Genomic DNA, 10,039 nt, shown 5'->3' with positions numbered 1-10,039 from the left:
AAGAAATAGAGGAAAACAACAGAATGGGAAAGACTAGCGATCTCTTCAAGAAAATTAGAGATACCAAGGGAACATTTCATGCAAAGATGGGCACAATAAAGGACAGAAGTGGTATGGACCTAACAGAAGCAGAAGATATTAAGAAGAGGCGGCAAGAATACACAGAACTGTACAAAGAAGATCTTCATGACCCAGATAATCACGATGGTGTGATCACTCACCTAGAGCCAGACATCCTGGAATGTGAAGTCAAGTGGGCTTTAGGAAGCATCACTACAAACAAAGCTAGTGGAGGTGATGGAATTCCAGTTGAGCTATTTCAAATCCTAAAAGATGATGCTGTGAAAGTGCTACACTCAATATGCCAGCAAATTTGGAAAACTCAGCAGTGGCCACAGGAAAGGAAAAGGTCAGTTTCATTCCAATCCCTAAGAAAGGCAATGCCAAAGAATGTTCAAACTACCGCACAATTGCACTCTTCTCACATGCTAGCAAAGTAATGCTCAAAATTCTCCAAGCCAGGTTTCAGCAATACGTGAACCGTGAACTTCCAGATGTTCAAACTGGTTTTAGAAAAAGCAGAGGAATCAGAGATCAAATTGTGAACATCCGCTGGATCATTGAGAAAGCAAGAGAGTTTCAGAAAAACAGCTATTTCTTCTTTATTATGCCAAAGCCTTTGACTGTGTGGATCACAATAAACTGCAGAAAATTCTGAAAGAGATGGTAATACCAGACCACCTGAACTGATTCTTGAGAAATCTCTATGCAGATCAGAAAGCAGCAGTTGGAACCGGACATGGAACAACAGACTATTTCCAAATAGGAAAAGGAGTACATCAAAGCTGTATAGTGTCACCCTGCTTATTTAATTTATATGCAGAGTACATCATGAGAAACGCTGGGCTGGATGAGGCACAAGCTGGAATCAAGATTGCTGGGAGAAATATCAGTAACCTCAAATAGGCAGATGACACCACCCTTATGGCAGAAAGTGAAAAAGAACTAAAGAGCCTCTTGATGAAAGTGAAAGAGGAGAGGGAAAAAGTTGGCTTAAAGCTCAACATTCAGAAAACTAAGATCATGGCATCCAGTCCCATCACTTCATGGCAAATAGATGGCAAAACAGTGGACACAGTGGCTGACTTTATTTTTGGGGGTCTCCAAAATCACTGCAGATGGTGACTGAAGCCATGAAATTAAAAGACACTTACTCCTTGGGAGAAAAGTTATGACCAACGTAGACAGCATATTAAAAAGCAGAAACATTACTTTGCCGACTAAGGTCCGTCTAGTCAAGGCTGTTTTTTTCCAGTAGTCATGTATGGATGTGAGAGTTGGACTATGAAGAAAGCTGAGTGCTGAAAAATGATGCTTTTGAACTGTGGTGTTGGAGAAGACTTTTGAGAGCACCTTGGACTGCAAGGAGATCCAACCAGTCCATCCTAAAGGAGATCAGTCCTGCGTGTTCATTGGAAGGACTGATGTTGAAGCTGATACTCCAATACTTTGGCCACCTGATGCAAAGAGCTGACTCATTTGAAAAGACCCTGATACTGGGAAAGATTGAAGGCAGGAGGAGAAGGGGACCACAGAGGATGAGATGGGTGGATGGCATCACTGACTCAATGGACATGAGTTTGGGTAAACTCTGGGAGTTGGTGATGAACAGAGAGACCTGGTGTGCTGCAGTCCATGGGGTCTCAAAGAGTCGGACACAATTGAGTGACTGAACTGAATGTTACAAAGATGGTTAAAGAGAAGAAATGGCATAGAGAGGTTAAAAAAATAGGATGTTCTGATTACAGAGAATGCCTAGGTCAAGAGACAAAAGACAGAACTTTCCCTATATATGGACAGGAAAGGAATGGGTTTGCTAGAGCAGAGGTGGAATGAAATGTTGGTGAAAGAGAAGAGAACATCTTGCTGAGGATATTTGTGCTGGTTTATAAAAAGTGTTGCTGTGCTTACTCACCCAGTCTTGTCTGACTCTTTGTGACCCTGTGGACTGTAGCTCACCAGGCTCCCCTGTCCATGGGATTTCCCCAGGCAGGAATACTGTAGTGGATTGCCATGCCTTCCTCCAGGAGATCTTCCCAACCCAGAGATCAAACCCGGGTCTCCCTCATTGCAAGCAGATTCTTTACCAGTTGAGCCACCAGGGAAGCCCAGGAATACTGGAGTAGGTAGACTATCCCTTCTCCAGGGGATCTTCCTGACCCAGAAATAAACTGGGGTCTCCTGCATTGCAGGCAGATTATTTACAGCTAAGCTACAAGGGAAGTCCAAAACATATTTAGAAACACTCATTTGGAGAAAGATGTTTTCATACAGTTTGGGAGCAAATTAAGCCATCCAACAGAACCATGCCATAAACACCACTGACAGGCACGGACTTCCAAGCTAGAATCCTTCCCAAGCCCACAGTTCCCACTCGCCTCTGTCTGGTCCAGGCCCCCAGCCACACTCTGCATTACAAGGTCACTGTTGGGTTCATCTTCTGTTTGCTGTTAGTGTGAGGGAAGGGAGCCTGGATCTGCCTATAGCCCGTCTGCAGCCAGTCCAGGAATGGGGGCACTGGGGTCATGGGCACCGAGTCTGGCTGCAGCATACCCCACGAAGGGGGGATGGAGGTACTGCCCTCAATGGGGCATGATCTGGGTGGCCTGCTGGCAGTTCGCATAGAGAATTTAGTGGGCATGTCCACATACACATTGTTCATGGTGCCCTCAGGCAAGCAACAGTTGGTCTGGGACCTGGTCTGGCACCCGATCCCCTGAGTTGGCACTGGAGCTGGTAGCTGTGCAGGACTGGTGGGAGGAGGAGCCCTGGGAGGTGCTGGAACTTAGGATCATGAGGATAGTCTCCATCAGGCGGGGTCCTCCCGGGGCTCGGCTCTGCTGAGGCTCCTGCTTGGGCCAGAGGCATCTGCAGCAGCAGGCAGCCACAAGGGATCCCAAGATGATGAAGGCAAGAAACACCAACCCGACAATGAGGAAGTGCACATAGATGGGGACTGCCGAGCCGCCGGGGCCATCTTTGTCCACACAGTCAGGCTCACCAGCGCCCTGTTGGTATACGTAATTTATAGGTCATGAAGTTGTGTAGTGTCAGTCCTCTGATTTTGTTCTTCCCCTTCAATATTGAGTTGGCTGTTCTGGATCTTTTGCCTCTCCATATAAATTTTAAAGTCAGTTTGTCATTATCCACAAAATAACTTTCAGGGATTTTGACTGGGATTACTATTGATACATTGAACCTACAGATGAAGTTGTGAAGAACTGACATCATGACAATATTGAGTCTTCCTATCCATGGACATGGAATATCTCTCCATTTATATAGTTCTTCCTTAATATCCTATATCAGAGTTTTGTAGTTTTCTTTATATATAGATCATGCACATGTACATCATAGGGATTTTGTACATTGGTGTGACTTGTAGAAAGTCTTAGCCAGCTCAACAGGGACCTCTGGCACCATTTTTAAATTTATACCTAAAGTTTTCAATTTTTGAGGGTGCTTATGTGAATAGTTTCATTGAGTTAGCAACAGTTAGAACTGGACATGGAACAACAGACTGGTTCCAAATAGGAAAAGGAGTATGTCAAGGCTGTATATTGTCACCTTGCTTATTTAACTTATATGCAGAGTACATCATGAGAAATGCTGGGCTGGAAGAAGCACAAGCTGGAATCAAGATTGCCGGGAGAAATATCAACAACCTCAGACATGCAGATGACACCACCCTTATGGCAGAAAGTGAAGAGGGACTAAAAAGACTCTTGATGAAAGTGAAAGAGGAGAGTGAAAAAGTTGGCTTAAAGCTCAACATTCAGAAAACGAAGATCATGGCATCTGGTCCCATCACTTCATGGGAAATAGATGGGGGAACAGTGTAAATAGTGTCAAACTTTATTTTTGGGGGCTCCAAAATCACTGCAGGTGGTGACTATAGCCATGAAATTAAAAGACGCTTACTCCTTGGAAGGAAAGTTATGGCCAACCTAGATAGTATATTCAAAAGCAGAGACATTACTTTGCCAACAAAGGCCCGTCTAGTCAAGGCTATGGTTTTTCCAGTGGTCATGTATGGATGTGAGAGTTGGACTGTCAAGAAAGCTGAGTGCTGAAGAATTGATGCTTTTGAACTGTGGTGTTGGAAAAGACTCTTGAGAATCCCTTGGACTGCAAGGAGATCCAACCAGTCCATCCTAAAGGAGATCAGCCCTGGGTGTTCTTTGGAAGGAATGATGCTCAAGCTGAAACTCCAGTACTTTGGCCACCGCATGCAAAGAGTTGACTCACTGGAAAGACTCTGATGCTGGGAGGGATTGAGGGCAGGAGGAGAAGGGGACGACAGAGGATGAGATGGCTGGATGGCATCACCGACTCGTTGGACATGAATTTGAGTGAACTCCGGGAGATGGTGATGGACAGGGAGGCCTGGCGTGCTGCGATTCATGGGGTCGCAAAGAGTCGGACACAACTGAGCAACTGAACTGAACTGATGTAAATAGTAGTGTGCCTTTTATTTCAAATTCCACCTGTCCTTTTCTAGCATATAGGAAAGAAATTGACTTTGTATATTAACTTTATCCTTCAATCTTGGTTTATTAGTTCCAGAAGGGGTTTTTTGGTCAATTCTTTTTTTTTTTAATTTTTATTTTTACTTTATTTTACAATACTGTATTGGTTTTGCCATACATTGACGTGAATCCACCACAGGTGTACATGCCTTCCCAAATATGAACCCCCCTCCCACCTCCCTCCCCATAACATCTCTCTGGGTCATCCCCGTGCAATTCTTTCAGAATTTATATATAGACAATCATGTCATCTGCAAATAAAGACAGTTTTGATTTCATGCTTCTCAATTTATATACCTCTTATTTCCTTTTCTTGTCTTATTGAATTAGCTAGGACTTCCAGTATGATGTTGAAAAGCAGTGATAAGAGGCAACATCCTTGCCTTGTTCTTTATCATTGCAGAAAAGCTTTGGGTTTCTCACAGCTGCATGATGTTAGCTGCAGGGTTTTTGCAGAAGTTCTTTATTAAGTTGAGGAAATTCCCTTTTATTTCTGGCTTACTAAGAGTCATGAATGAGCATTGGATTTTGCCAAGTACTTTTTACACATCTATTGATATAATCATTTGATTTTTCTTCTTTAGTCTGTTGCTTTGTGAATTACATTAATTGATTTCTGAATGTTGAACCAGCCTTAGATATCAGGGATAAATTCCAACTGGCTATGGTATATAATTCTTTTTTATACTTTCTATTCAATTTGCTAATATTTTGCTGTGGATTTTTAAATGTATGTTCTTAAGAATTATTGATCTGTAGTTTTTTTTTCTTATAATGTCTTCTCTGATGTTAGTATTAATGGTAATACTGGTCTCATGAAATGAGTTAGCAAGCATTTCCTCTGCTTCTCTCTTCTGAAAGAGATTGTAGAGAATTGGTATAATTTCTTCCTTCAGTGTTAAATAGAATTCACCAGTAAACCCATCTGGGTTTAGTGCTTTTTGTTTAAAGTTTATTAAGTATTGATTCTATTTCTTTAATAGAAATCAGTCTATTCATATTACCTACTTCTTCTTGTGTGAGTACTGGCAGTTGAATTTCTTTCAAGGAATTGATTGATTTCATCTAGGTTACCAAATTTGTGGGTATCTGTCATTGTTGTTTAGTCATGTCTGACTCTTTTGTGACCCCATGGATTATAGCCCTCCAGGCTGCACTGTCCATGGGATTTCCCAGGCAAGAATACTGGAATGGGCCATTTCCTTATCCAGAGGATCTTCCCGACCCAGGTATCCAACTTGCATCTCCTGCACTGGCAGGCAGATTCTTTACCACAGAGTCACCAAGGAAGCCCTTATGGGCATCTAGTTGTTAACAATATTCTTTTATTATGCATTTAATGTCCATAAGATCTGTGGTGATGTTCCTTCTTTCATTCTTTATATTAGTAATGTGTGTCTTCTATTTTACTTAGCCTGCCTAATGTTTATCAATTTATTGCTTTTTCTGAAGAACTAACTGTTGTTTCCATTGATGTTCTTTATTGATTTCCTGTTTTCAATTTCATTGATTTCTGCTCTAATTTTTTTGTTTTTATTTATTTTTTATTGGAAGATAACTCCTTTACAATATTGTGCTGATTTCTACCATATATCAACATGAATCAGCCACAGGTAGCTGCTCTAATTTTTATTATTTCTCTTCTTTTGCTTACATGGAATTTCATTTGCTTTTTTTTTTTTGTAGTTTCCTAAAATGGAAACTTAGATTCTTGATTTTAAATCTTTCTTATTTTCTAATACATGCATTCAATGCTATAAATTTCCCTCTAACCAATGTTTTCACAGAACCCCTCAAATTTTGATAGGTTGTATTTTCCTTTTTGTTTAATTCAAAATGTTTTTTAATTTCTCTTGAGGTCTGTCTGTGTTACTTAGAAGTGTATTATTTAATCTCCAAATATTTTTGAGATTTTCCAGCTGTTATTGATTTCTATTTTAATTCCATTGTGGTTATCTGAGAATAAACATTATATAATATCTATTCTTTTAAATTGGTTAAATTATGTTTTATGGCCCAAACTGTATCAACAGTTAATTTTGGTGATGTTCTACGTGAGCTTGAGAAGAATATGTTATCTGTTTTGCTGGGTAAAGTACTCAATAGACGTCAGTTATATCCAATTGACTGATGGTGCTGTTGAGTTCAATTATGTCCTCACTAATTTTCTGCCTGCTGAATTTGTCCATTCCTAGTAGAGTTAGGCTGAAGTTTCCAAGAGTGGATTCTCAGGACTTCCCTGGTGGTCCACTGGTTAAGGATCCATGTTCCAATGCAGGACACACTGAGTTTGATCCCTGGTCGAGGAACTAAGATCCCACATACCACAGGGTAACTAAGCTGGCACACTGCAACTATCTAGCCTGCTTAGCACAAAAAAGAGCCCATGCACTGCAATGAAAGATCTCACATGCAGCAACCAAGATCTCATGCACCACAACTAAGACCTGATGCAGGCAAATAAAGAAATAAATGTTTTAAAAATAATAAAATAAAACAGTGAAATTCATCTATTTCTCCTTGCAATTCTATCAGTTTTCATCCCATGTATTTTGGCAGTCTGTTGTTAGGCATATATACAATAAAGAGCTGAATGAATCACAAACTAGAATCAAGATTGATGGGAGAAATAGCAACAACCTCAGATATGCAGATGATAACACCCTTATGGTAGAAAGTGAAAAGGAACTAAAGAGCCTCTTGATGAGAGTGAAAGAGGAGAGTGAAAAAGCTAGCTTAAAACTCAACATTCAAAAACCTAAGATCATGGCATCTGGTCCCATCACTTCATGGCAAATAGATGGGGAAAAAGTGGAAGCAATGACAGATTTTATTTTCTTGGGCTCCAAAATTACTGCAAACAGTAACTGCAGCCATGAAATTAAAAGACACTTGCTCCTTGGAAGGAAAGCTATGACAAACCTTGACAGCATATTAAGAAGTAACCATTAGTTTGTTTTCTACATTTATTACTCTACCTCTGTTTTGTAAATAAGTTCATTTATACTTTTTTTAAAGATTCCTTACATAAGCAAAATGAGAAGGTGGTGGCAGAGGATGAGATGGTTAGATAGCATCACCAACTCAATGGACATGAATTTGAGCAAACTCCAGGAGATAGTGAAAGACAGGGAAGCCTGGTGTGCTGCAGTTCATGGGGTCGCAGTCAGACATGACTTAGCAACTTAACAACATATAAGTGATATCATATGATATTTGTCTTTCTGTTTCTGACTTACTTCACTGAGTATGACAATTTCTAGGACCATTCATGTAGCTGCAAATAGCATTGTTTGTTCTTTTTTATGACTGAGTAATACTGCATTGTATATATGTACCACATCCTCTTTATCCATTCCTCTGTTGATAAGTTTGTTTTAGATTCCTCACATAAATGGGGTCATGTAATATTTGTCCTGTGTCTGGTTTATTCCTCTATGCATAATGTCCTCCAGATTTATATATGTTATCATAAATGGCAGAATTTCCTTTTTAAGGCTGAATAATATTCCATTGTATGTATATAGCACATTTTCTCTATCCATTGATCAGTTGTACTGTATTACTGTACTTTTCAAGGTGCTGTACTGTAAGATTAAACATCTTTTCTTTACTTTTTATGTTTGTGTTTGTTTTTTTTTATGTATTAGTTGTGTGAAAAGTACTATAAACCTATTATAGTACAGTACTATGTTGCTGTTTGTGTTAGTTGGGTACCTAAGCTAACTTTGTTCAGCTTAGGAACAAATTGGACTTAACAAACTCACTCTCGGAATGGAACTCATTTGTATATAGGGGACTTGGTATAAAACTACAAAAGGTTCAGCAATTCCACTTTTGGGTATATATCCAAAGGAACTGAAATCATAATTGTGAAGAGATATCTACACTGCCATGATCACTGCATAGAGGGCATAGAGGGGTTGGCATCCAGTGAACAGGCAAGAAGAATTATTGGATGGAGGAGGGAGGGGAGATTGGAAAGGGTAGAGCTGAAAGAGCATCAGCAATAGGAGATGGAGTGTAAGCTGCAATTTCACTCATACCTGAGGTTAATAGAATGCACATTTGCATCTTTGAAAGTTTGCAATTTGAAGGTTCACATGTAGGAGACTTAGTATAATTGAGCATTTTATTATTTTGTTTTCCATCTTTTCTTAGTATATCAGTTATATTCCTTTTTTTAAAAACTTTTTTAGAGGTTGCCCTAGAGTATGCAATATACATTTATAACTAATCCACAGTATAAGTATCATATACAAAATATTCCTAATTCCTTCTTTCCAAATTTATCATTGCTGTCATTCATTTTGCTTATACATAAGCATACAGAATCAAATACATTGTTTTTTTTTTATTTTGAGCAAGCTATTTTCTGTTAGATTAATTGATAAGAAAAATAAAAGGTTTTATTTTACCTTCTCATATTCTTTCTGCAATGCTCTTTCTTTATATAGAGTTTCTGATCTATACAATTTTCCTTCTCTCTGAAAATGTTCTCTTAACATTTATTACGAGGCACATCTACTGATGACAAATTTCAATTTTTGTTTGTATGAGAAAGTATTTCTCCTTCACTTTTGAAGAATAATTTTGTAGAGTACAGAACTCTAGACAAGTGTTTTTCCTTCCTCAACATTTTAAGTATTTCAAACCAATCTCTTCTTGCTTGCATGGTTTCTGAGAAGAAATCATTATAAGTCTTATGTTCACTTCTCTATAGGTAAAGTATTTTTAAACTATGGCTTCTTTCATGATTTTTCCTTTATATTCTCTGCAGTTTGAATATGATATGCATATGTGTGATTGTTATTTGGCATTTATCTCATTTGGTGTTCTTTGAGCTTCCTATATCTGTGATTTAGCATCTGACATTAATTTTGGGGAAAATCTCAGTCATTATTGTTTCAAATATTGCTTGTTATTTTCCCTTTCTTTTCTTTTTGATATTCCAGTACATATATGTTATGCCACTTGTAGTTGTCCTACAGTTCTTGGCTATTCCATTCTAGGTTTTTTCAGTCTTTTTTCTATTTTTCAGTTTTGGAAGTTCCTGTTCTCTCATCATCAAGTTCAGAAATTATTTTCTCAGCTATATCTAATCTATTAATGAGCCCATCAAAATTGTTCTTTCTGTTACACTGTTTTTATCACTATCTTTTCTTTTTTTCAGAATTCCCACCTCTCTGCTTACATTATCTACCTGTTCTTCCCTATTATCTACTTTTTCCACTGAAGTCCTTACATATTAACCACAGTCTTCTAACATTTCTGCCATATCTGACTTTGGTTCTGATGCTTGTTCAATCTCTTTGAGCTATGTTTTCAGCCTTAAAGTATGCCTTGTGATTTTTTTTGTTGTAAGGTAAACATAATGTACTGCTGTTATGGATTGAAGGTTTGTGTCCCCCTAAAATTTATGTTGAGCTTTAAGCCAACTTTTTCACTCT

At 38.7% G+C, this 10,039-nt stretch overlaps 1 pseudogene; it reads right to left on the bottom strand.

Moving 5' to 3' along the window:
- Positions 1 to 2,473: 2,473 nt before the first annotated feature.
- Positions 2,474 to 10,039, bottom strand: part of LOC128069416 (protein shisa-2 homolog) — a 42,683-nt pseudogene continuing 35,117 nt past the window's right edge.

The sequence above is a fragment of the Budorcas taxicolor genome, chromosome X (assembly GCF_023091745.1).
Source record: "Budorcas taxicolor isolate Tak-1 chromosome X, Takin1.1, whole genome shotgun sequence".
NCBI lineage: Eukaryota > Metazoa > Chordata > Mammalia > Artiodactyla > Bovidae > Budorcas > Budorcas taxicolor.
Note: the sequence above shows the minus strand (reverse complement) of the source record. Positions and strands in the feature narration are given on the sequence as shown.